Source organism: Bos indicus, chromosome 5 (genome assembly GCF_029378745.1).
Source record: "Bos indicus isolate NIAB-ARS_2022 breed Sahiwal x Tharparkar chromosome 5, NIAB-ARS_B.indTharparkar_mat_pri_1.0, whole genome shotgun sequence".
Lineage (NCBI taxonomy): Eukaryota > Metazoa > Chordata > Mammalia > Artiodactyla > Bovidae > Bos > Bos indicus.
The window spans coordinates 68011613-68039444 of NC_091764.1; the positions used below are offsets into that span (position 1 = coordinate 68011613).

The following is a 27832-nucleotide window of genomic DNA, read 5'->3' on the forward strand; positions in this document are numbered from 1 at the left end:
ACTGAAGCGACTTAGCAGCAGCAGCAGCAGCATTCCATTGTCTGAATGTACCACAGTTTATGAGTTCCTCCACCTGCTGAAGGACATCTTGATTGCTTTCAGGTTTTGGCGATTATGAACAAAGCCTCCATAGACACCAGCATGCACATTTTTGTGTGGACATAAGTTTCCAACTCCTTTGGGTAAATCCTGATGGAATAACTTGGTTCGTGGCCATTCTGCTTCCTGGTTCATGACCCAGCAGGAAGGACCTGGAGAGGAGACGCACAGTCAAGGGCAGGACCAGAGGTGATGTGGATCTGGGCACCAACAGACAACTGGGATTTTAAAAGGTTTGTAAATCAAAGATAATATCTTCATTGCCTGCTTCATAGAACTGTGGGGGGTGGGTGTGTCAAGTGAGATAAGGGATGCAAGAATGCCCAGTTAAATGTAAAGTGTGAACCTGTGAGGTTTGAGGTTTTATATTTGTGTGGTACCCATTTTGCCACTGTATGGAGGCACTTGATAAATATTATCTGCTTAACTTTATTTTCATTTCAACCAGTTTTTAAACTTTGTTGAATTTTTAAAATTTTATTTTTTATTGAAGTGTGGTAAATTTACAGTGTTGTGCCAATCCCTGCTGTATAGCAAAGTGACTCAGTTATACACATATACGTAATTAAAAAAAATATTTATGCTTATTAAAATTAGTCTTTTAACAAGTAGTCCAGAGTGCCTGCTCTGTGCTGGAAACCAGGTTCTGGGGTTTCAGTGATAAACTGAAGGATTCACTCACCTAGATCTGACTTTCCATCGAGAGCCCCTTGCCCACTTCAAATGACAATACACGTGGAGCTGCAGATGTAAGCTAGACGCTCTGAGGACACCAGAGGCACTGGGGTATCTGGCCTTCATGGCGCAATGAGTAGCGGACCCATGCAAGGGGACGTGGGCAAGGGAAGCCCCATGTCAGCCTGGAGCCTTCCTGCATCGCCCTCCCAAACCTGAAGAGTTTCCTCTTGACCTTTTGGAGGTAGTCAGAGAGACGGCTGTCTATCCACCAACCAGAAAATACAGCCACCTGTAGATTCCTGATCACCATGAGGTCACTTCAGTTCTTTAAATGGGGTTTGTGGGTTCCCTTCGCTTAATAACAATTCTAACTATGCACTGAATGCTCTAGATATTATTCCAGACACCATTCTAAACTGTTTACATGCAGTAACGCATGTAAAATTCTCACAACTCCATGAGGGTAGGTCCTGTATTATTCTTTTCATATTCAGTTTTTCAGATGAGGATGCTGAGGTAGAGAAAGGTGAAACAGCTTGTCAAAGGTCCCAGCTGATAATCCGCAGGGTTAGGATATGAACCCAGGCAGACTGAACTCAACATTCATTCTCCTAACCTCTAGACTTTGGCATCTTTGATGATACCACAGTGTATAGAATACAGGCCACGTACAGGAGGGGTTCAGGCCTAATAGAGGGAGGCAGGCCTATAAATAAGTAGCTATACTGTGATGTAGTCAGAACTGCGATCATGGTGTGTGTCTGATGGTGGAGGAATGTTGAGGGGGAGACTGCCCAGCAAGTGTCTGTCTGCCTTCCTCTCTCCCTTTCCTTCCCTCTTTGGCTCTGTTCCTGCCTTTCTGTCTTCCATCTCCAAATATTGATTGAGCATTTATGATATACAAAGATACGGACCAGGCTATAAGATACACAGGGTCCTGCCCCAGTGGATCTCTGTCAAACGGGGAAAGCAGAGAGTAAGCAGTAATTATACGGATCCCATGAGGCTTGTGTAGATTTATCAAATTGTCTTGGCGTAGTACGTAAAGTCCTCGGTTCTGGGAATGCCCTTAGTCCTGGGTAAATGGGATGATTGGTTATCCTACCTGTGTGAAGGGGAAGCATGAATTATTAACTTCTGTTTGATTTACTTGTAAATTTGGTCATTTGACTTTTTTTTTTTTTTTTTTTTGGCTGTGCCACGTGGTACTCGAGATCTCAGCTCCCTGACCAGGGATTGAACCCAGGCCACGGCAGTGAAAGCCCAGAATCCTAACCACTAGGGCCCCAGGGAACTCCTTTAATTACTGTTTTTACGTGGACTTTCTTTTGATCATTTGAGAGGTTAAATGATGCTTTTGATAGTTTTTAACCAGATGTATCTACTTGTTTGTGAGTCAGTGGCTTCTGTCTATTGGCAGAATTTGTCTACTGAGGCAGAAGAGTGGACATTAGAATTACCTGGAGGGAGGAGGGCTCTTAAATTAGCCTAAAAATCCCAAAGATTTTCTCCTGTCTTTTCCTGAAAGTTTTATGTTTTGTATTTAAGTCCATGACCCATTTTAGAGTTAATTTTTGTATTAAGTGTACAGTTTAGGTTGAGAGGGAGCTTTTTATTTTCAATTTCCTTAACAGTTGTGAAAGTGAAAGTCTCTCAGTTGTGTCTGACTCTTTGTGACTCCATGGACTATACAGTCCATGGAATTCTCTAGGCCAGAATACTGGAGTGGGCGTTCCCTTCTCCAAGGGATCTTCCCAACCCATGGATCAAACCCCGGTCTTCCACACTGCAGGCAGATTCTTTACCAGCTGAGCCACAAGGGAAGCCCTAACAGTTGTAGGCATATTCAAATTACCTAGTTCATATTGAGTGAGTTGTAGTTATTTGTGTTTTTCAAGGAATTGGCCCATTTTTATCTAAGTTGTCAGGTAATCTGTATTCTCAGTAGCTTTTTAAAATTCACTTTCCTCTATTAGTTCTTTTCACACTGAAAAGAGATGCCAATTCCTACCCCAACAGATTCCTTCCCCACCCTCTTTCAGGCCATGGAGCTGAGAAATGACAAAAAGCATTATTCTGTATCTCAACCCAGAGCCAGCATCTGGGCCTCCAGGCAGAGCCCGGGATGCAGCAGTCCCAATGTGAGCTGACAGGTTTTCAGGGAAGCAGCTGGCTTTGGGGGCTTCCCAGGTGGCACAGTGGTAAGAATCCCCCTGCTAATGCAGGAGATGCAAGAGACATGGGTTCAACCCCTGGGTCAGGAAGATCCCCTGGAAGAGGGCATGGCAATCCACTCCAGTATTCTTGCCTAGAAGATTCTATGGATAGAGGAGACTGGCAGGCTACAGTCCAGGGGGTCCCAAAGAATCAGACATGACTGAGCACACGCACTACAACACACAGCAGGCTTTGAGCTTCTCTAAAGTGTCCTGGAATCCGAGAGGGATGAAGACCCTCTAAGTCTGGGGTCCCCAACCTCTGGGATCTAATGCCTGATGATCTTAGGTGGAGCTGATCTAATAATAATAGAAACAAAGTGCACAGTAAATATAATGAACTTGCATTACTCTGAAACCACCCCGCCCCCGTTTCATGGAAAAACTGACTTCCAAATTTTTGGCTCGTGCCAAAAAGTTTTTGGGGACCACTACTCTAAGTCACCCAAGCCTCCCTGGAATGACCTCAGAGGAAGGGAGATACTCCAGGCCCCTTCCTCTCGACCACGTTTGAGAAGAAATGCTGGGGACCCTGGACACCACTAGGTGGCGCCCTAAACACACAGTTGCTTGCAGTGGCCAATGGTGGCTCCAGGCAGCTCAGCTCAGTGAGAGGAACTCTAGAGTTCAGAGCCTGCAGAGACCCCCCCACCAAGAGCACTGGGCTGGTGGAGTTTGCAGCATTTCTCAGACTTCCCCTGCAGACAAAGGTGCTAAAAGCTTGAGAGGGTGGAGCTGGCTTAGAGATGTCAGAATCACCAAAGAGGAGCTGCGGAGACAGGGCGTCCACCGGGAACCTCTGTCTGATTAGGAAAGAGTGACGCCCAGCAAGTCCTGGAGCAGAATCTGGAAGAATCTACCTGTCTTCATCCAGGTCTGGGTCCCCCACACCACCCTCTTGCCCCGATACCATCTGGCCAATCTAGCCCCCTTATTCAGTAAAGAGTCCTCTGGAGTCCATGGGGAGGCTGAGATTGGTTGTTTTAGCATTTGTCTGTAACCGAGCATCTTGGCCAAGTGTTAGGCGTGCATCATCTTTGCTAGATTCTGGACTAAGTCTCAATCCTGACTCCACCGCTCGCAGGCTCTGCAACCTTGTAAAGTTCCTTAACCTCTGTGAGCCTCAGGTTCATGTCTGTCGCATGGGGATGACGGCACCCATCTCATAGTGTCGTGACACTCTAGGTGGATGTGCAGGACAAGTTAGTAAGTAAGCAGAGTAAGTGAGCCCTCGACGGATGACGGCACTTTTATTATCGCTCTTGTTACTAGTTTCTGTGCCTGTCCGGCTCCAGCCCCAACAGTACATGTATCTGTTTCCTCCTGCTGCTATAACAAATGTAGTGGCTTAAAACAGTGCAGATCTATTCTCTTAAAAGTTCTAGTGACCAGAAGTCTATGATAAAGGTGTTGGCAGACTGAGTTCTTTCTGGATCTTTCCCAGAAGCATTTGTTTCCCCAGCTTCCACAAGTCACCCACATTCCTCAGCTCAGGACCCTGTTCTCACATCCCTCCAACCTCTTGCTTCTATTGTCACATCTCCTCCACCTAACTCCCATCCTGTATCCTCCCTTTAAAAATAAAAGTCTTCACTGAATTTGTTACAATATTGCCACTGTTTCATGTTCTGGTTTTTGGCCACATGTGAGATTTTAGCTCCTTGGCAGGGATTAAACTGGCACCTCCTGCATTGGGAGCCGAAGTCTTAGCCACCAGACTGCAGGTGAAATCACCTTCCCTCCCTCTTTTAAGGATGTTTTTTTACCTCAGACCCATTCAGATAATCCAGGATAATGTTGCCATCTCAAGCTCTGTACCTTAATGATGTTACCCAGTGAGCAAGGGAGCAGTTTGTGAGAGGCTCCAGGGAAAGTTCTCTCTTCCACAGGGCAGAAATGAAAATGACAATCACTCAAGCAGTAGGTGTGTAGAATATGACATATGCAAAAGATTTTCATCACAACTTTGCCTGTAACTGTGAGCAACTCAAAGAAACTGTAGAATTTGGTTAAGTACCTGTTGACCTATCGATAAAAGATGACCTACTGTTACTTGAAATTATATGGTGTCTATAAGACATGAAGAAAAGTTTAGAGAATAATATTAAGAGCAAAAAAGATGCTCAAAACTGTGTGTGTGTGTGCACACGTGCTGTGATTATGACAATGTAAACATTATGTGGGTTTATCAGAATTAAATGAGAAGGCCTTTATTAATAAATGGAAATAATTGCTTTGTAAGGCTGCTGGGATTTTGAGTAGTTAAAAATACACTTTAAACTATTCTACAGTGGACTCTATATTTTATTTTCCTTAAAGACATTCCCCCCCACCATCATTTATTAAAAAATGGAAATAATTACTTTGTAAGGCTGCTGGGATTTTCAGTAGTTAAAAATACACTTTAAACTACTCTACAGTGGACTCTATATTTTCCTTAAAGACATCGCCCCCCACCACCGTTACTGCAGTAATTTCTGAACAGGCGGACCAATTGGTTGCCATTTTCCAGGCCATGCTTGGTGGTCACATTATCCTGATTTCCCTGGCAGTCACACTCCACTCTCATGGATTCCAGGCTTCAGAGGGACGCTGTGTGTGGCAGAGTGGAGGGACAGAAAGGGACCAGGTGTCCCAGATCTCAGTGAGCTGCTGGCCCGCGCTCCTGCCCTCCTCCCGGGTGGGCCCGTGTACTTCCCAATTGTTCAACACAGCTGGGATTGGACCTTGGGTGGAGGCAGAAAGCACCTAAAGCTCAACCCTTTCCATGATTTCTCCTCGGCTTTCATCTCATTTTAACAGCACTATAAAGTCAACATATTACCTTTAAAAGGTGTTGAAAAGAGCCACTTTTGGAAACTGTGCTCTGTAGAAACAACTTTTTCTTATGCTCCCCTCCCTTGGCCTTTTCCCCATCTCTTGCCCATTTTTTCCTACCATGATTTTTTCTAGAGGTGTGACCCTCAAATTTAGGCTGTATTGGATTCATGGGGAGGGACCAGTTTTTTCTTTTTTTTTTTAATGCAGGTTCTTGAGTCTCACTTCCAGAGGCTGCTTTAGTCCAATTCCTGAGTGGGTCTTTGTATCTACATTTTTACCAAGCTCTCCAGGTGACTGTATAGCCACTGGATTTGAGAACCACTGCTTGCATTTTAGGGGTGCTCTGGGCAAACTCAGAGAAGATACAGAGATGAGACCATCTGAAGAGAATCAACACTGCTTGTTTCCTTTTCTTTCAAATGCATAATCAAACACCTGAACAACATGAAAACAGTATTTGCAAATTATGTATCCAATGCAGGGTTAATCTCTAAAATATATAAAGAACCCAAACAACTCAATAACAAAAAAGCAAACAATCTGATTAAAAAACTGGCAGAGGATTTGAATAAACACTTCTCCAAAGAAGACATACAAATGGCCAAGAGCTATATGAAGAGGTATTCGACATCACTAGTCATCAGGGAAATGAAGTAAAATCCACAATCAGGGACTTTGCTGGTGGTCCGGGGCCCAGATTCAATCCTTGATCAGGGAGCTAGATCCCATATGCTGCAACTAAGACCCGAAATAGCCAAATAAATAAAAACCATGTATGGAGTATGGAGGTCCTTCAAGAAATTAAAACTAGAACTACCATATGATCTAACAATTCCACTTTTGAGTATTTATCTGAAAGAATTAAAAATACTAATTCAAAAAGATATATGCATTATAGCATATATCACATTCATTATAGCACTGTTTCCAATAGCTAAGACATAGAAGCAGCCTAAGTGATGGATGAATGGATAAATACTTTTGTTGTATATTTATACAATGGAATATTATTCAGCCATAAAAAAGAATGAAATCTTTCCCATTTGCAATAACATAGATGGATCTTGAGATCATTATGCCAAGTCAAATAAGTTAGAGAAAGAGACAAATACAAATAAGGATGATATCACTTATATGTGAAATCTAAAAAAACAACAATAACAAAAAGCAGCTCAGAAGCAGAGGAAGTGGAGGAATCAATGGGTAAAGTGGATCAAAAGATTCAAATTCCAGTTACAAAGTAAGTCATGGGGATATAATGTACTGTATATTTGAAAGCTGCTGTGAGAGTAATTTTTAAAGTTCTCATCATAAGAAAAAATTTATATATTAACTAGACTTATTGTGATTATTTCATAATATATACACAGTATTGTGAAATACAATGTATTTAACAAATATTGAATCATATTGTACACCTGAAACTGATATGTTACATGTCACTTACATCTCAATTTAAACAATGACTTGTGACTTGCCCATTCAAAGGAACTTTGGTAAAGGTTTATATGCATCTGATTTGGGTCAAAATTAAGTAGCCAAGCTGAAGACTGTGCCCTCGTGGAATGACAAATTGCTTGTGCTCAAAAGATGCTTTTACACAAGTGCTTGAGATCTTGACCAAGGTTCACAGTTCTTTACAATTAGATGAAGGCATGAAGACTTTGATGATTCAATCATTTTTAGAATGTTTTGTTTTTTTTTATAATGAGAATGTAAAACTATTTACATGTTTTCACTGATTCTAAGATGCTGCACCTGCCCCCTCTACACACACTTGTAGCAGCTGTGTGATTGGAATGCCTTATGATCAATGTCTTATTGACACAAAGTCAGAACTTGGTTGTCATTGTCATTACCTCTGATCACAGTCAGAGAGTGGCACCCTTGAAAGAAACTCTCTCTCACTGATGCCATTGATCACCTGCAGGGCAACTTCAGGTTGAAAATATGAACCCTGACAGCACTGAGTTGAAAATCACTAAGATTTGGATTCTGTGAAGAATTTTTGAGAATAACTTAACCAATTTCTTTCAGTTATACTTTCCTCTTTAGGTGTGCCCAAGGGCCACATGTGATATGTCTGAATAAGCACTTTTGATAAGGCTAAAATAAAAATGTTAAGAGCTAAAGCACTGGGTCATATGTTAGTTGGCAGCATTTTTTTTCTTTCTTAGTTGTACGTGAAACAGTGGTGCTTCTTATAACTGATGGCGTCTTAGATACAATGAAATGAAGGAACAGCTCACACGTAGCACTCCTTGCTTGCCAGGCATGAGCATTCTGTATGCACAAACTTATTCAAATCCTCATGATTGTTAGCCCATTTTACAGATAAGGAAACTGAGGCACAGAGCTAAGGTCACACAGCCAGAGACTGGTAGAGCTGGGTGGGATTCCCACTCAGGCAGTCAACTCCAGGGTTCAGACTCAGAAGCTTCACTGCAGGACCTGATGTAGAAGGGTGTAAATTTACAATGTGTCAGGTAGTAACTAGTGAAGCATTTTCAATCCAACTGGTATTTTAGCATTTGAGCCAGCATAGAATTAATTAGGGGGAAAAGTGCAAATGTGTTGCAAAGACAAGGTCAAATCTGTGAGGAGCAAAAAAGATAGTAGCCTGCCTCCAGGTTATTTCTCACCCTGAACTCCCCAGCAAGTCCTGCCTCATTCTCTATGAGCATCTCACATTAGGAAGTTTCTCTCGGTTTCTCTTTGCATTCAGTGGAATACTGAAAAGAGCAGAAACAAAAACTGTTTGGCTACTCATCTTTTTCCATCTGACATGGAAATGGGGAGTGACTTTAATTAAGACTTTTGCACAGAGGTTTGCTGCCTTTGTCAGGGGAACAGACAGTCCCAGTCTTCAGGGACAGGATTGGGGGTTGACTTATTCTTCTTTGTGAAAGATTAAGTTGACATGAAGGCAAAGGGTAAAAATGTCTATTCAGTGTTGGACCCAAGGTAAAGGCTACTGCCCCTCCCAAGTTTCCTTTACTTAGCAGATATTTTTAAAAGCCTGAATTAGTGCAGATTTTATATTATCTTACTGCTCTTACCAGCCATGATAAGATTGATCCCATGACAATGAAATTTGAGATATGGGTGACTGCAGTTGATCAGGAAGACTGAATCTTTGAAGGGGAAGACTGAATCATTTACAGGTGACAAAAGTTATAGTCTCTGTGATAAAACAGGAACCAAAGAATCAGTCTTTGTTCATGGAAAATTTCTTTTGAAAACTGTCTTTCTGCCAAGGTAAAAACGGCCATCAAAAACAGAGACTGGGATCAGAGACCTTAGAGCTATCGTTTGACCCAAGCTTCCGGCCCTCTCAGCAAGAGGATGTTCACAGACTGCCTTGGGACAGGAGCCCCAGAGTGGTGCAGGAGGCCTCACCCCCCATCCCCACCCTGCTACAGCAGCACTGTCCCTGCGACTTCCCTGCCACCATCTGCCATCTAACTTCTGCAACCCACATCTTTATGTGCATCTGAATTCTCAAAAGCCATGCAAAGATATTGCCTGGGTTCCGAATCTGCTATGCAGCATATACTCCGTCAATTCAGCCCCAATTTTTCGGAACTTTAGCCTTGGTACTTTAGCACTGACTGAAAAAAAAAGGCAGAAATTTTTAGGAAACAAATAATTTAAGGCATTAGTTTTGTATTAAGAATCAGATGCAGATGTATTATTGAGGAAAATGTGAAATGTAGGTGACTTTTAAAGAGAAAATTAAAAGTAGCAGATTGGTTTTCATCTTCCTGGTAAGCTTCAGATGAGATACCCCCCAAAAAAACACCCCCCCCCCACCGTGCCCCTCCCTTCCCGAAGCCCCCAAGATTGAGTATTCATTTTTAGTTGCCCTGAGGGATACTGTTGTGGAAAAGTTTGAGAAGTTCTGCTTTACAAAGACTCCCTTGAGCCTCATAGCCATTGGTCATTAGGCAAGAAAACACAGCCAGTTCCTTCTGTCCTGGGATGCCTTCCATTGCTGTCCACCCATGACCATGGTCTGTGCGTTGATGGGCAGGGTCTTCGGAGTTGAGGTCTCCCTTGGCAGAATGTCCCCTGTAGTTTTAGCCCAGGAGCCCATGTTGTGTGGTTTTTCAAGGCTAAATTAGAGACCACCCTAGAATTTGGGGGCTGAAATGAGGCCTTTTCCTCTCTCTGTCTCATCTGCTTTGGGGGTAGTGGGGAGTCAGACCTCTGACAGGCTCAGTTTGGGAGCCCAATGAAGCAACCAACAGAATCCACACCTCTATGCATAGGCAGAATGGAATCTTTGCAAATCTTTGAATAAAATTTTTCTTATTGTACTGGATTTTTAAAAGGAGAGAACACATTTCCATTGTCCCTCCCCTGTCTTTCACTGTCTCCCAGAGTTTGCTCAAACTCATGTCTATTGAGTCTGTGATGCCATCCAACCATCTTATCCTCTGCTGCCCACTTCTCCTCCTGCCCTCAGTCTTTCCCAGCATCAGGGTCTTTTCCAGTGAGTCAGCTCACTGCATCAGGTAGCCTAAGTATTGGAGCTTCAGCTTCAGCATCAGTCCTTCCAGTGAGTATTCAGGGTTGATTTCCTTTAGGATTGACTGGTTTGATCTCCTTGCAGTCCAAGGGACTCTCAGGAGTCTTCTCCAGCAAGGGTGTGAGAGAAGGAGAGAAACTGGGGAGAATTCCAAGGGGAGACAGCCAGCTTCTGACGTGGCTCCTAAAGACCCCCGTCTCCTGGCTGTCACATCTCTATAACTCCACTCCTCTTGAGTCGAGGCTGGACCAGGTGACTTGCTTCTGATGACTAGGATATGGCAAAGTTGATGGAATGGCACTTCTGTGATTAGGTTACAAAAGACTGTGACTTCCTCTTGCAGATTCTCACTACTGCCCTCTCAGCTTGCACCCTTCAATGAAGCAAGATGCCTTACTTGTGAGGTCCACATGTCAAGGATCCAAGGGTAGCCCCTGGCCAACAACCAGTGAGGAACTGAAGCCCTCAGTCCAACAGCCCATGGAGAACTAGATCCTGTCAACAACCACGTGAGCTCAGGGTGGGTCCTTCCCCAGCTGAGGTTTGACTTAAGATTGCAGCGCCTGCTGATACTGTGATTACAACCTGTGAGAGACCCTGAAGCTGAGGGCCCAGCTCAGCCATGTCCAGATTCCTCACCCACAGAAATGGAGAGATAATACATATATGTTTCAAACTGTCATGTTTGGGGATAATTGGTTATGCCATGATGTATAACTAATACACAAGGGTTTTTGGTAGGGCAAACTGGAAGAAATAGTGATCATTAATCATATCATAATGTTAGTGTAGATAAAAGCACTTTCTGATTGGAAAATAGTCAACTTGGTTTTGGATATGTACAATACACACATATTTCTGTTTCTGTGATTGTGTTTTAAATGGTAGTTAGCTATGATCTAAATGCTCTCCCATGAGCCACTTGAAAAAATGTTAATTAATGCATCTTCAGAAATCAGAGTCTATAATGATTTTAGTCACAATTATTTCTAGAAACAGAGAACATCAAATCCAGTACCAACCTATTAATTCTGGTGTCTCATTTTCGGAGTTTTTTTTTTTTTTTTAAACTTATGCAAAAACTGGGATAATTCATCTTTTTTATCTCTTTAAGGAAAAGATTTGCTGGAACAAATTGACAGTACAAACCATTTAACAGAAAGAATCTTTAATTTTTAGCATTTAAGAAGTGTTTATTTATACGTTAACAGAATTATTCACTGTTAGTAGAAATTGCCAGAGGCTCTGAATTATGATAGCCTAGATGGAGACCAGAAGTCAGGCACGGAACCAAGAGAAATGAAGGAGGTAAAATTGGCAGGCTGGTGGTAATCAGCTGGGTGTTGGGGTAAGGAAGAAGGAACTGTGCAGACATTGTATGCTGCTTAGCCACTGCCTCATCTTTCTTGCCCAAAGAGCACCATCTTGGTTCTGGTATTAGGTGGCCACTGTGACGAGAGAGAGGGTCTCTATAGGACCCCAGAAGGTGAGTCATTGTTAATCTCAGCTGTTGTGATGATTCCATTCCCTTTGCCCATGACTGGCTTAGGGATGGATATATGACAAAATCCTGGCCAGTGGGATGTGAAGGAGATCACATCCTTCACAGGTGTGGGGCACCTCTGTGGAGGGTTTCTTTGCTCTTTGGAAGAGAATGGTGAGGGGAAGCTTTGCTTTCCCGCTTCCAGACATTGCTCTCTGCTTGTGTGACTTGGAACCAGGGAAAGCATCTTGGGAGAATGAGGGGAGTTGGGCTAAGAGACTGAGGATGGCCCAGTGGAAAGACAGAGGAACCTGGGCTCTCAGCACTGTGTTTGCTCCACCACATTAACCAGTCCTAGAGCTGCTGCATGTGTAGGCCTTGTTTTTATATGAAATGGAACATTTCCTAGTGGTTTAATGTATTTGGAGTTAGGTTTTCTGTTACTTGCAGCTGAAAGCATTCTGCGGTGGGAGAATTCTAGGCTAGATGTAGTTTTCTGGCTTGATTGATGGACTCATTTACTGACATGGGGAATTCAGGAAGAGAAGGTGCCAGGGTTGGGGGTGGAGAGGAATGACGGCCTGGGTTCAGAACCCATTTGTTAGAGGTGTCTGTGGGACAGCCAGGTGAGGACATATGTGGAAGTTCTGCTGTGCAGTCCTGCAGCTCAGGACTGAATTCTGAGCAGAGAGAGAGCTGTGAGAATCCTCATTCAGCACACAGGAGATGGCTTTATCACAGCCTTGACTTGGGCTGGAGTCCAAGCTTTACCACTTGATACCTATATAAGCTAAGGCAGTTAACTTAGAGTGTAAAGTGGAAATGTGTATCTTAGTGCTTCCCAAGGAGGAATTTTACTGCAGTATAGCAGTGTGTTGTGTGGGTTTGTGTGTGTGTGTGTGTGTGTGTGCGCACACGCACGCGCTGTGCTCAGTTCAATCATGTCTGACTCTTTACAGCTCCAGGGACTGTAACCCACCAGGATTCTCTGTCCATGGAATTTTCCAGACAAGAATACTAGAGTGGATTGCCATTTCCTCCTCCAGGGGATCTTCCCAACCCAGGGATTGAACCTGTGTCTGTGGCGTCTCCTGCATTGCCAGGCAGATTCTTTACCACTGTGCCACCTGTGTAGCAGAGACTATGCTAGATCTTCACTATACCTGTTTTCCTTCACCTCCTGGATCCATGGGTAAGCCTCCCATCCCAGTGTCCCATGCTGTTAGGTGGGGTCGTGTGGGTGAATTCTGATCAGTGAGATACGATGCTCTCCCTTCCCTTATCTGCCAGCTGGATGCAAAGAATCCAAGGGAGGCCCTGAGGCTCCAGGAAATGATGGAACCTTTCCATGGAAAAAGCCTGTGTCCTGGAGTGACTTTGTGGAGAATCCCCACCTGCCCATCACCTACATAAAATTGTGACATGACAATGAATAAACCTAGACCATGTTGTTTCTGCAGTAATTAGCATTCCCTGCCTTGACTCACCTACCCAGCATTCCCTGCTTTGACTCACCTACCCAGCATTCCATGGCACCCCAACTCCAGTACTCTTGCCTGGAAAATCCCATGGATGGAGGAGCCTGAAAGGCTGCAGTCCATGGGGTCGCTGAGGGTCTGGCATGACTGAGCAACTTCCCTTTCACTTTTCACTTTCATGCATTGGAGAAGGAAATGGCAACCCACTCCAGTGTTCTTGCCTGGAGAATCCCAGGGATGGGGGAGCCTGGTGGGCTGCCGTCTATGGGGTTGCACAGAGCTGGACACAACTGAAGTGACTTAGCAGCAGCAGCATTCCTTGCCCTGACCTGCATACCCAATATTTCCCAACATCTGATAACCAAGATGATTTAGATGGTATCCAATTACAAACTTTAAATTGTAACACACTTATTTTATAGGTATTAGAAAAAATATAGACGTACACAGAAAACTAGATCACCAGTCTTATGATTTCAGAGATGTCATTACTCGGGACAAGGGCTGATTTAATGAATTGAGTCAGTTAAAAATGCTGAGTAAACACAGAACAGGTGTTAAGTGAAAATGGTAACAGTGCACACACATGCTGGCTTACTTTGTGAAGTGGTCGTGAGACTAAAAGGACATGATGCAAGCAAAGTAACTCTCCTAGGCCTGACGCATAGGAAGTGAATGATAAATGGTAGCTCTTATCATGTAGCTCACGAACCTGTAACATAGGATTTACACACTGCATCGTGTGGCCGGCTTATTGTTTACTTGTTCATCACCCCTGCTCACACTGAATGCCTTAGGAGTAGGGATCTATCTTATCTCTCACAGAATCTCTAGTACTATCTCAGTGACGGGCACCTAATGGGAAGCCAATAAATGGAGATTGAATGTTGATAATCTGGGAGTGTAACATCCTTTCTAGGGCTGCAGATTTGAATACACTGGACTATGAACCTCACACAGACAAGACCCATGTCTGGCTTAGTGCTGGGTCCAAGCACACAACCCAGTAGCTGATATATTGTTGGTGCTCAAGAAAGACTTGTTGTGAATAAACATGTTTATTTTCATCATTATCGCAGAGTATACCATCCACACGGTCCTGGACCACGAGAACAATACTTCTCAGCTCTAGATGAGGGAAGTGAGATCTGGAGAAGCCAAGTCAAGAGATCACATAGACACAGGAATATACAGTGGGGCCTTTGAAAGTTCCACAGGATGTGGAATAATTCTTCATTGTAAAAGACTGTTCTGAGCATGGCAGGACATCTAGTATGCTTGCCAATGCCTGCTCCTACCGATGGTGTCCCCAGTTATTGCGCTCATCAAATATGCTCTCACAGATCTTGAAATGCTCCATAGGAAGCAGTACCCTATCTGGGAACTACTGAAATAGATGAAATAGATGAAGAAACTAAGACCTAGACAGGGAGAGAGACTTGCCCAAATGACAGAGCCAGGATTTAGACCCAAGTCTCGATATTACACCAATAATCTTTCTCCAATCATTGATAGTATGAAAGTTTAGATTAAAAAACTGAGTTTTGGGAGGGAGCAGGGGTTTGGGGTTGGTCATGACTTAGCACCCCAAGATGGTCTCAGGGCTTCTCCCACCAGCTGATGAAGTGTGGAGTCCGTGGGATTCCCCTCCCTTCGTCCCTTCTCTTGTCTCCCAGCAGCTCAGTCTGCCTTGGGGGAGGAGGCAGCATGCAGGAAGGGGCAGAGAGTGGCTGATGAATCTCCCTCCCAGGTAAGAGCTGGCTCTGCCTCCTAATAGAACTGAGATGAGTGTGTGTATTTTAAAACAAATAAATGTTTCAGGCCCCGAAAGGGAGATGTTAATGGCTCCATTCGAATCCAGTGGAATTTATTTTCCATCAGGTCCAGACTTTCTGAGAAGCGTGGTTCAATCGAGGTTAGACATGAAGGAAGCACTTGTGGGCTGAATGGACACAAAGTCAACCCCAAAACATTCACCCACTGCACATTTCTTAATTAAATCTCCAAAGCTGCAGCTGCCTCTGGCTGGTACACAGAGACATACTAGCTTTTGCTTGCTCTTTTTGGCTTTTTCCATGGTGGAAAAGGTAATCTTTTCAAACTTGTTTTCACAATCAGCTTTGAGACAACCAGCTAACTAACTACCCAGGCTAATCCATGTGTCTCCATCCGAGAGGGTGCTTGTCAGCCAGTAATGAGAAGTTTGGCCAGCCCTTTCAAAATGATTATTTTAAACAATGAATGGTGTTTACAGAAGTGAGACTGGGAATAGAGATTCATAATGAATAGCTCGAGCAATAATTACTTATTTTCTATATTTATCGAAAATGACTACATACAGTATTGCTGTTTTCTCCTAAGAGAAAAATGCGGTAATTATCACAACTATTTATCTACTTTCCTATTTTAATGAATCGCAATTGGTATTTTTTAATTACTAGGGCAAAAAAGGAAAATGGCAACCCTTAGGTGAGATGGCTGTAGTGTCGTTAAGAATGTGTTTGTTCATTAATACCAGTAATGGTGTGCAGAGAAAAAAATATATATGTCAGGCTTTGGGGCTTTGCAACATAGCACCCAGCTGTTAGGCCTATGACAGAAAAGCAATTTGGAATTGAAACTGTCCCTTGGATTCCTCAAATGAATTGTTTTCCTTGGAATTGTATGGAAATGACCTCTTTTAACCAAGGAGACATATTCTGATAGCACATGTTCATTTTTGTTTAATGATATCCTGGCAAATGTTCAACAACCAGCTTTCCAAGGAGAAGAAGTCCTGATATAGTGTTGGCCAATTTCTGTGGTGTAAATGGTCCCTTCATAGCAGATTTTAAGATACCCTCATGATATCATTGAACATGCATTTGGGTCACGATGTGTGTAATTGACTCTCACAAGCCATTGTGAGCTGCCTCCAGCACATCACTGGATATAAGTTACATCTGATACATATTTATTGAGACCCTACTGTGTGTGAGTCACTGCCCTAGGTGCTGAAGTCACCACAGTGAACCAAACGGGCAAAGCTCCTGCCCTAAAAAAGTGTAGAGTAGGAGAGACAGATGATAAACAAACAAGCTGGTCAGTAAACATGTAACATACCTTCAAAAAGCTATGAGTGGAAAATGAGGCAGAGTAAGAGGGTGAGTTGTGACAAGGTGGGGGCAGGAGTGTTTTTCTGTACAGCAGACAGAGAGGCCCACTCTGAGAGGACAGGTTCAGTGAAGGAATGAGTCCAAAGGAGAAAACAAGCATAGAGTTGGTGAGGCGGGAGTGAGAAGGTTTCGTGGGGGTTTTATTTGGTCTATTTCCAAAGGGCCAAGATGTGGGAAGCCTTGGGTTATCATCTAAGACCCAGACATATTTCTGGTGATTCATGCTCCAATGAAGCATTCTGGCCCTAAATTTAGGCAAGGGTCAAGCCTGGGTGGGTGACCCACAACTCTCTCTCTCATCCAAGTACAAAGGCTCTCTTTTGAGATGTGTGATATCCTAGTTTTTAATTCTTGTGTGTCTACCATGCCTCCAGCTCCCTGTTTCTTCATGGAGATCAGCTCCTGATTGCCACATCCCTCTTACATTCAGACTTATGCCCCCTGCCTGGGATGGCACTCTATGGGGAAGGATTTGCTCATTGCTGATTTCCCATCTCCCAGGAAACTGCCTGGTCCCCTGCCCCCCGGTCAACATTCAGTAAATATTGAATTAATTAACACAAGAAGATGCAAGCATCTAATTAGTTCATTAAGACTTCCAGTAAGGTCTGGCCTAAGCTGTTACCTAACACCCTAAACATTTCAATGGAGAAGGAAATGGCAACCCACTCTAGTATTCTTGCCTGGAGAATTCCATGGACAGAGGAGCCAGGCAGGCTATAGTCCATGGTGTCACAAAGAGTCTGACACTACTGAGAGACTAACACACTACCTACATTTAAAAACCCTCTTCCTGCCAGTCTTGCTCACTGTTCGGCACCTACAGAATTGCCTGGGAACAGGTTCTCATAAACCATTCAGCCATTTATTAAATGCTTGAAAGCATGGATCTTGTTTTATTTTTATTGACTTTAATTTTTATTCTGAATTACTTTTCTTTTATTCCTCCTTCTTTCATTATAGATAGGGCATTCTATTGATTTTGTTCTTCAATTTTGTGTGCAGGGAGGTAAAATTATCTATGAGTTTTATTTCAACACAGTGAAAGAGGCATTACAATCTGTTGTTCTATGAAGGGGTTGCTGGATCTGACAAGTGTGAGAATTCCTGGGCTGGACAGAATGAGTCTTGGCTACTTTCCAGTTACTAACAGGCCTTGAGGGGTCACCTTGAGCATCTCTGAGGCTGTAAGAGAACATGGGCAGCCTGAGGGCAGCTTGCAGGACCTTAGGAAATGCCACTGAGTCTTCAATGAGACCCACGTCTGGAACAAAGGCAGGCATTCCTTTTTGGGTGTCCCCAATGAGCATGAGTTGAAATCAAGAGCAAGAACTGTTTCATTTCTGGTGCTTATAGAACCTGTGCAGTGATTCAGAGTGTGGGGGTTTAAAGTGTGTTTCTCACTTGACGCCACATTTGATGTTCAGCACACAAAGAAAGTACAAAGTCAGAGAGGTGATCCGAGAAGTGAGGGTCGCTTCCTGGTGGGAGAAAGTCTTGCTGGGTTTAAACACAAATCAGTGTGCTCTATGCTAATAATGAGATTGGGAAATGTATTGACAGTGGAGGTGTTTTAAGTGTGAAGATAAAACAGACAGTTCTTTTCATCTATTTATTGGTGACAAGTCTCCCAGCTCAAGATTTTGTTGTTCTATTTTTTTTTTTTTCCACACTGGTTTCTAAGGTAAAGAATTTCACAGCAGGACTTAATCTTCAAAAATAGGTAACTGGCAGCTTAGGTTTGAGAAAATGATACAAGGACTGTCACCACAGTAATCATTGGTTCTATCCCTCACACCCTGCCATCGAGACTAGAATGGTCATTTTTGTGTGAACTAGGAAACCAGGTTCATGGAGGTCAATGGATTTGCCTGAGACCAGCCTTCTGGTAAGGGCAGCCCAGGGCTCAAACATATGCTTTCTGGCTCTAAGATTTTTGACAGGGATTTAATAATGGAAGGCAAGAACCATACTGTACAAATCAGAGTTCTATGGAGAAACAAAACCGATATATGTTTATCAAGAGAGAACATATTCTAAGGATTTAGCTCACATGATTATGGAGGTTTGGCAAATCCCAAACCTGTAGGTTAGGCTGACACGCTCGAAACTCAAGGAAGGGTTGCAGTTTGAGTCCAGAGGTTGTGTACTGGCAGAACTTTGTCTCACTCAGGGGAGGCCAGTCTTTGTTCCAGTCAGGCCTTCAGCTGATATTAGGCAAATCCACATTATGGAATTTAATCTGCTTTAATCGAAGTCCACCGATTTCAGTGTTGACCTCATTCAACCACCTTCACAGAAACATCCAGAATAATGTTTGACCAAATATCTGGGCACCGAGGCCCAGCCAAGTTGACACTCTAAATCAACCATCATAGATACATTCATTTAAAAATATATTTCTTAATGATGGCAAGTGCAGTCTATATCCAATACATAAATATGAAAATTGCAAAAAATATATAAAAAAGAAAGAAATGTTAATCCTACCAGGGCCTACTGGGATGGATCCTCCTTATTATCTTCATTCTAGGCATACAAACAGTATAAAAATGTATTTTCATACCCACAAATGATATCATTTCACAATAATGTTTGGCAGTGGACTGTTGTTTTTTTTTTTTTTAAATTTAGCAAGACTCTATGACTTTTTCCCCAGGTTAATAAATATTTTTCTCCATCCTGATTTTTAAAGACAGCACAGCAGTTCTGTCTCACGATGGCTGTAGTGAATGGCTTCTCCTTCTGCTCAGCATCTTTTCTCCTTTTTGTCTGATGACAGTATTTGGTTCAGGTGGTTCTAAGTCTTACCTCTTGACCCAAAGGATAGACAAGAGTTGTAAATATCAAGAAAGAGCATTTTCTTCTCTTTAGGTTTATAGGCTGGCACAAGATGGGTCCAGGACTGCTGGTGGTCATTTTTATCAATACTTGGACTTGATCCTAAGAGCAAAGCTAGTCTAGAGGAAAGCAGAGAAATGAAGAGGAACAAAGAGTACATTGTTTGAACACCTGGATCCAACCGTGCCTGAAGCTACTCTCCTTTATTTTTCAGCTCTGGGAGCTCATAAATTCCCCCTTTTTTTGCTTAAGTCAGTAGTTAGATTCTATTACTTTCCCAGAAAGAGTTCAGAGGCCTGTCTGATGTGGTATCACTCAACTTACGTGCACCAGTAGATGACTGTGTGATGTTTTTTCTGATAATTTACCCATGATGGGCAAGATGTTACAGAGAGGTTTGGGGATTGCAAGATGATTCAGATATAATCTCTCATCTCAAGGAGCCTGCGATCCAGTAATTGAGCCCAAGTGCATTTTTGTCATCTACAGGGATATAATCCCAGTGGCTTGTGGAAATGAGGACAACTTCCCAAAGGGATAAACATTTGATATTGATCTTGAGAGAGAGGGAGAAAGGGTTTAAGATTCCTTTTCAGGATCTGAAAGGTCCTACATGGCCTAGTTTTGAACCACATATTCATGTACATATGGATGGCCTGGGATCTTATTAAAATGCAAATTATAATTCAGTAGGTCTGGACAAGTTCCTGCATTTATAATGAGTTAGAAGGTGAGGTCCACAGGCTGCCCTCTGAGGAGGGAAGGTATGTCTCTCACCCATTCCTCCAGCTCATCTCACACTAGCCCGTACATGACCCCTCTGCCCAGCTCCTTTGTGCCCTGGGAGTACACCCAGCTCTGACCAGCCTCAAGGCCTGCCACCCACTGGGCCCTTTGCCTGGATTGCTCTTTCCTTCAGTGTAGGGCTCCTTTCCGATCTCTGCTCACATGTCCGATCTCCACTCACATGGCCACACAGTGCTTCCCCAGCACTCCTTATTTTTGAGCTTGTCTCCCATCATGGTGAAGGCAGAAAATGATACTCACCAGACTAAAGGATGAGGGAAACATCAAGGAGCTCTGTATCTCTCACATCTGTGATCTGTTCTTGGCACATGGCCTGGAAGCTTTCTTAGCAGCTACCAGAATGTGCAATTATCAAGTTGATTTGTTCACTATCTGCCTTTTCCAATAGAAGGAAAGCCCTGGAAGGCAGAACCTCATTCATCTCGATCACTGCTCCTTCCTCATGGTGCTGGACATGTGGCAGGTGCTCAGCGAATATTCCCCGAATGAATTGAATGCAAGTGCAGAGTGAAACAGGAAGCAGGAAGGACATTTCTGGCAAAAGAAAGATCATGAGCAAAGATGGGGGATAAAATGAGTAGCTCAGTTTAGCTGGAGCCTGAGCAGAGTCTGTACAAGAGGCAAGAGTGGTAAGGAGGGCTGAGAAAGGGCCCGGTGAGGAGCCAGTAGGTGGTGGGCACCAGAATCAGATCTGATCCCAGTTCTGCTTTAGGAGCATCCCTCTGGCTGGTAGGGAGGAAGAGAGAGAGAAGAGGGGCTGGGAATGGGACACAGAAAATTGCCAGAAAGCTCTAAGGCAATTCAGGTGAAAGTGGAGGTGGTGGGGGGAAGGGAGGAATGAAGTAGACAGATGTGAAGGCAGCTGAGGACTGGGCACGGGAGGCTGATGAGAAACCCAGCACTTGGTGATCGAGTGGGGGCAAGGGACCAGGGGTGCGCAACTGGCAAGGGTCATCAGAAATGGAGAGGTTAAAGTGAGCGAAATTAGAGTCATTCCTTGGTTCGCTGATTCTAGTTTGGAGGACAGATGGAGTTATATAACCTGAAGTTCCACACTTAATGAAGGTGTCAGCCTGCGGTACTGACAGCAATAGCAGGAGATGCGTCACTGCCTTGTTCTGAACGTCAGTGTCTATGATCTAGAATGGGGGTGATGTGCACACCTTGTAGAGAAGTTGCGAGGTTTGGAGACAGCACATGTGGGTGAGTGTTCATGGGAGGATGCAGGGGAGTGAGAGTCATGCTGTGCCGGCCAGAACCCCTCCAGGACAGAAGCATTTATTTCCCCAGTTACTGGGCACCTTGGAGGCTTATGGGTGACAGAGAGCCCTGACTCACCCAAGGTCAGCCACATCCAGGGATGGGTTGATGTCGGGGTACAAAGGCCCAGCTCCCCGCCAAGTGGGGACAAGTCTGAAGCACCAGCCTAGCACCAGAGCTCTCAGTGGGGTGAGCTAAGGCTATGTTGTGATGGCACTGAAGCCCTACCTCTCCTTCCATCTGATCCTGCATCCTTGCATGCACCAACAGAACAGGTTTTTTTCCCGAAGACACTCCCCAGTAAATTTCCTGTACGTAAATCTCCATCTCTGAGTCTGCTTCCTGGGGAACCCAGCATGTGACAGAGGGTATTATCTCGGCACAATGATCTTAAGCCACCTGAGTATCAGGTGTTACTAGCTAGCCAGAATCTTAGGCACTATTCTGTGAAGTTGCAGACACTGAGCGGGAAAGCGATGTTCTGAAGGCCTGACCTGTCAAGCTGCTTCTCAGGCAGGTCAGAAATTCTTTACTGTGCTGTGGACCTTTTCTTAATGTTTAGAAATGCATAAAACAAATGCATCATATTGCAAAGTAAACTGATTTTATGGAAACACGTTTATCAAATTGTTATCAAAATAGACTATGACTATCAATATATGGCATAGCAGTATAGAAGGCATTGTGATAGAGTAATATAGTTAACAAAAAACCTATCAGTGGGTTTAATAGTCTAAAAAAACAGGGAGTGTTGATATCTCAAGATGTATATAGCATCTTGACCAGTTCTGACCAATCAGAACAAAGTGGGTGGAGCTTTGAGTTAATTACCCACATTGCAGCTGCCATGTGATATGGAAAGATCTGACTTCTGTTGGTGAGACTTTACAGGGCTTGCAAATACCGAGGTCAACAAAAATCAAGGTGTCATTCCCCCCACCCACAACCATGGGCCTCCTGAATTCTATTCATGGAAGCCCAGGGTGTTTATGGATCTCAGGTTTAAAAAAAAGCCTTGGTATTGTGTAATCTACTTAAAGATGCTTAGTTCTAGATGGTGCAGGCAGGTAGGGATTCATACTCCTAGGGAGACATAACATTTGATCAGCAGGGTCACACCTCAAGACACTTGCTACCATCTCTTCTGTTTTCAGTATCTCTGGTCAAGCTCAGGTGTCTTACTAATCAGCACAGAGAATAGCAAAAGAGGGGTTTTACTAGTGAAATTTGTGGCCAACAACCTAACAGATGTTAGACTGGGCTTTCGTTAGTAAAATTAGTGGTATTCAAGATGAGGGGATTGGCTGAAGTGACACTCTCCCTGCTTGGATGGTTGAGGTAGAGGAGTCAAACAAGGCTCACCCTACACCTTCAGAGATGGTGCCTGTGCCCAGCCATGGGGTTGCAGGTTATGTGGTTGCTAACCATAGGAATAGCAGGATCCTGCCTCTGAAACCTTGTCATCTAATTCTTAAGAAAATGTACCCTGTAACATGCGAGCAGATCAGTTAAAAGGTTGGAGAGCTGGAACTCTACCAAGTTTATAATTACATGGTATAAGCCATTTGTTCACTGCATGCCTGTTAAAGGTAAAGTCTGTGAAGTATGATAGGATTTGATCTGAAGTTCACTTTCAATGTAACTGTAGTAAGGTTGTAAGAGAAGAAGTTAACCCTTGCCCACTTCAAACATTCTGGAAATTCTTACAGCTATCAAAAAGAACCCAAAAGATTGTGCATAATTATATGGGCTTGGGTAGGTTTCCAACAATGACACTTAAATTTTCAGGAGTTCTGTCTATCTAAAATCAGGGTAAAATACCCACCTGCCAAGGCAGGTAAATGTAAGAGATGTGGGTTCGATCCCTGGATTGGGAAGATCCCTTGGAGGAGGGCACGGCAACTCATTCCAGTATTCTTGCCTGGAGAATCCCATGGACAGAGAAGCCTGGCAGACTACTGTCCATAGAGTCACAAAGAGTTGGACACAACTGAAGCGACTTTGCTTGCATGCGAAATGTACACCGCCACCAGTACTTTACAAGAGACAGGTTTAGGATGCAGATGGAAGACCAATCAGAACAAAGTGGGTGGAGCTTTGAGTTAATTACCCAATGGATGTTTAGATAATTAGCCTGGAGGGGATAAGAGTAGGTCAGAGCTTTACCTAATGGCCCCAGAGAGAGGGTCTATTTGACTTGGCTGCTTCCCTATGCAGCTAATGTGAACAATTCTTGCTTTGTTGGGATGATTCCAGTCTTAGCAAACAGCCAGCAGGGCTCCCCTAAATGCTCCTCCAGAGAGAAATGAATCCTGAAAAGGGAGGGTCGGGGAGAGCTGAATGAGAGAGTGCTGTGTCTGCTCTCCTTGCTGTGTCGGGCTTCACTGGGGATGAAGAAAAATCTCTTTGAGTCTCTTATTTGAAAAGGACTCAAGGTTTTATCAGGAATGGTTTGTAATCCAAACTAACCCTTTCTTTTTACCAATAATACTTTTGTATATAATCAAGTAGCAATCACAAGACCTAGTGAAAGACAGCAATATGCTAAAGCACCTGTAAGTTATAAGGAAAGGGAAACAGGAGGGAGATGAGTAGGACTTCAGCCCACATCACCTCAATAAACACTCTGCTCATCCTCAAACATAAACTGTAGACCAACAAACTCACTCATTCAATGCGTGATTTTTACCACCTACAGCGCCCCGGTTCCTGTGCTAGGTGCTGGGGGCATATAAAGAGCAGGAGAATCAAGGTCTCATAGATCTTAGACTGGGGGGAGAGACGAACAACAGACACATATTAGCAAGCGTGCGTGCATGCATTTGTGCTCAGTTGTGTTTGACTCTTTGCAACCCCATTGACTGTAGCGCTAGAATGCAGTTATACATCACAGGCTAATACAGAAATTAGCCTGTAATTCTAATCATAATAAATGTTAAGGAGGAAAATGGAGGATAACATGAGAATATAAAATAAGAGGAGAGGTGGCATCTAACTAAGCTTGGAAGATCAGAAAAGACCTCCCTGAGGAGGTGACATTTAAGCTGAGGCCTGAAAATTGAATCAAACATCAGGATTGGCTCCTAGCAGGTGAAGAGGGTGTGTGTGTGTGTGTGTGTGTGTGTGTTGAGCATTCTTTGTAGAACTCATGCAAAAGCCTTAAAATGGGTGGTAGCCTGGCCAAGCTGAAGAAGTAGAGAGTAGGCAGAGTGACTGAAGTGGGACATAAGGCAGAATGGTAGGGGAAGAGGCAGGGAATGTGCTGGGATACAGATTAGAATTAGATACAGCTGTCCTTGGGGCTCACCATCAAGTGGGAAGGGTGTGTGTGATTGGGTGAGTCATAGCAAAGTAGAGATATCTACCAGGGGACTGAAAGACTTCAGAAAATAGGAAGACTGGTACTGCCTAGAGGAGTCAGGGAAGGCTGCCCAGAGGAGGTGATATTTGACTTGGGTCTCAATGGTTGCATAGGAGTTTGTTAAGCCAAGAGAAAGGCAGAGAGGAAAGCATGTTAAAAGGCCAGGTGAGCAGTCAGAGTGACCAGAGTGTGGACTGTGGTACAGGAAATAAAAGGAAATAACCTAAGACTTACAATAAAAGCTGAGGGCCAAGGATATTTACTATTTTTATTTTAATTTCAGTTCAAATGTGAATTTATTCTGCCTTGTAGACACATTCAGCTACGTTTTTCTAATTTTAAACACTGAACATATTGCCATAATTTTTGTTTTCTGAGCTCATAAGTGGATTCAATTCTTGTTCTTGGTTGGGAGGAATCTTTTCAATGACCTCAAGCTAAGGCCGTTGCAAATATCTTTAAAGTAGTTATATTCTTGCAAATTTATTCTACACTACCCAGCCCTGGAGTTGGTGATATTTACATAACTCAGATGTCTGAGCTGGGGGCCATGACACTTATTAAGCTTTGAGGAATTTACATTTTTCTATTTGGAAACTTCCTGAAGCACAGAGCTGACTCTTCTGTATTCTTAGAATTCTCTCATTACACATATACACTTCATTGCCTAGATCTATCTGGGGGCTTCTTATTTCTGGAATAGTCACTAATCCTACCCATTTTCCAGTCCATCAACAACATACCTGGTCTACCATTTCTCATCAAAATAATCATGTATTTGTTTTGGTTGACTATTAATAGTGAAACTATACCCATAATTCAATGGACATGAGTTTGAGCAAACTCTGGGAGATAGTGAAGGACAGGGAAGCCTGGCATCCTGCAGTCCACCGGATCTCAAAGAGTTGGACACAACTGAACAAAAACAAACACCCATAATTAACTAGTAGTGTACTAGTTAATGAGGAGGAGGATTTGTAGTGTTCCAAATTCTGTGGTGTTAATATTCCCATCATACTAGTTCCAAGCTACCTATTTTTAACGACTGCCTCACAAAATTCCTGAAAATTTAACAATTGGCACACCACTGGAACTGTGCAACCTTTGTTAGTTTACTTAAGGTCTTCAGATCTGTTTTCTAGTCTACAGAGTGAAATAATGTCGATAATAGTAACTATGGCCTTGGGTGGGTATGAATATTAAATAAGTTGATGCATTGAGAGCATTGGCCAAAGTACTGTATATGTAATAGAATGTGAATTCAACAAATATTGTTGTGACTATTGTTTTAGTTTACAAGTACTTGATTATTATTTAATGAGTTAAGCCCAAATAAACAAAGTGCGCTCTCCAGAGCTTCTCTTAAGTTGAGGATTTCTACAGATTGCCAGAGAGGTGGGTCATGTATTGCTGTTTTGCTGCATGTGAGTCTTTTGTTAATAGGTCAAGTTTTATTCACTTCTGTTTAGCAAAATATAGTTCTGCAATTGCTTCAACAATGTCTTGCTAGTGTATTGTTGGACTTTCATGACTCTGTCTCTTAAAAAACAAAGCTTTTGGCTCTTCATGATTCAAAAAAATGTCCTTTATGATTTTCTCTTTAATACCCACAAAGGACTGAATTATACCCTATTCCTTCGTGTATTTCAGAGGGAACGGAAATTAACTTGCCTGCTTTGTGCCACTAATAATATAGTACACAGCACTGTCAAAACAGCTTTATAGATTAGCAACACTACCTGTGAATGCCCTGCCGACTTCCAGAAGTTATATTAATGGGCAGCTGCAGAAAATCTGGCAGAAGGAGCATCTGAGATAATGGTTTTGGTGAGAGCTTCTGGAAAGGCTTTTGTGATCCTTAAAGAAAAACAGACTAGAGGGTGTAATAATCTTTCATTTTATAATAAAGTGTCAGGATGTGTCTGGCTACACATTACAGAATACCTAACGATGGCTGTAGCAATAAAGACATTTAATTATCTCATAACAAGATGTCTAGCAATAGGCAGTTCCAGGTTTGTGCAATAGCTCTGGATGACTTCCTCACTCCCCTCTGTCACCCTCAGTATGCTGTCTTTGTTCTTAGGCTTGGTGCCTCATGGTTGCAAGATGGCTGCTGCAGCTCCAAGCATCTTGTCCTTAACACCAGCATGTTCAAGGCAAGAAGAGGGGAGTGGCTGGTGTTAAAGAACTTTCCTCTCAGCTTTTCTCAGAAGCCCCCAAGCTGACTTCTCTTTGAAGCTCATTGGCCAGAACTCAGGTATGTGGCCATGCCTAACAGTACAGAAGAATGGAAAGGCAATATCTGGCAAAGTGCAATGGGTCACCGTATTGGTTTAGCCCAATCGTGGTTAATTGCTTGGGGCTTGGGGAGGAGTCCTCAGTCCCTGAATTCAACAGCTCTTTACCATCTACCAGAGCAAAATTTAAGTTCCAGGTTCTGTTAGCAAGAGATGGGGGTGGTGAGGGAGTAGAGCAGTATATGCCACCCATAATAAATAAATGTCACCTGTGTGACCCTCATATGTTACATGTGACTGTGAGGAAGTTGAGGTTGAGCAGTGGTCACCTGATTCTGTCTGCCTGATGTTGCTTCCTGTTTCTTCTGATGACCAAGCCTTGATTTGCATTTGGTGAACTGCCTCTTTCCAGCTCCTGGAATATTTTTTTCTAATTAAAGTTGATGTACAATATTGTGTTAATTTCTGCTGTGCAGCAAAGTGATTTAGTTATATATATATATGCACATTCTTTTTTAAGACATTCTTTTCTATTATGGTTTACCATTGGATATTGAATATAGGGGCTTCCCAGGTGGCACTAGTAATAAAGAACCTGCCTGCCGATGCAGGAAACGTAAGAGATGTGGGTTCAGTCCCTGGGTTGGGAAGATCCCCTGGTGGAGGGCATGGCAACCCACTCCAGTATTCTTGCCTGGAGAATCCTATGGGCAGAGGAGCCTTTCTGGCTACAGTCCATGGGGTCACAAAGAGTCAGACACAACTGAAGTGATTTAGCACACACACACATTGAATATAGATCTCTGTGCTACAGTAGGGCTTTGTTGTTTATCCATTCTGTACGTATGAAAGCTTATATCTGT

The 27832-nt window shown here is 43.2% G+C and overlaps 1 long non-coding RNA gene across 1 annotated transcript; it reads left to right on the forward strand.

Moving 5' to 3' along the window:
- The first annotated feature begins 104 nt into the window (after positions 1–104).
- On the forward strand, positions 105–27832 carry LOC139183163 (uncharacterized). The gene is made up of 4 exons (XR_011566668.1): positions 105–332; positions 10688–10864; positions 12787–13019; positions 26816–27832. It is a non-coding gene; the product is annotated as an uncharacterized lncRNA (long non-coding RNA).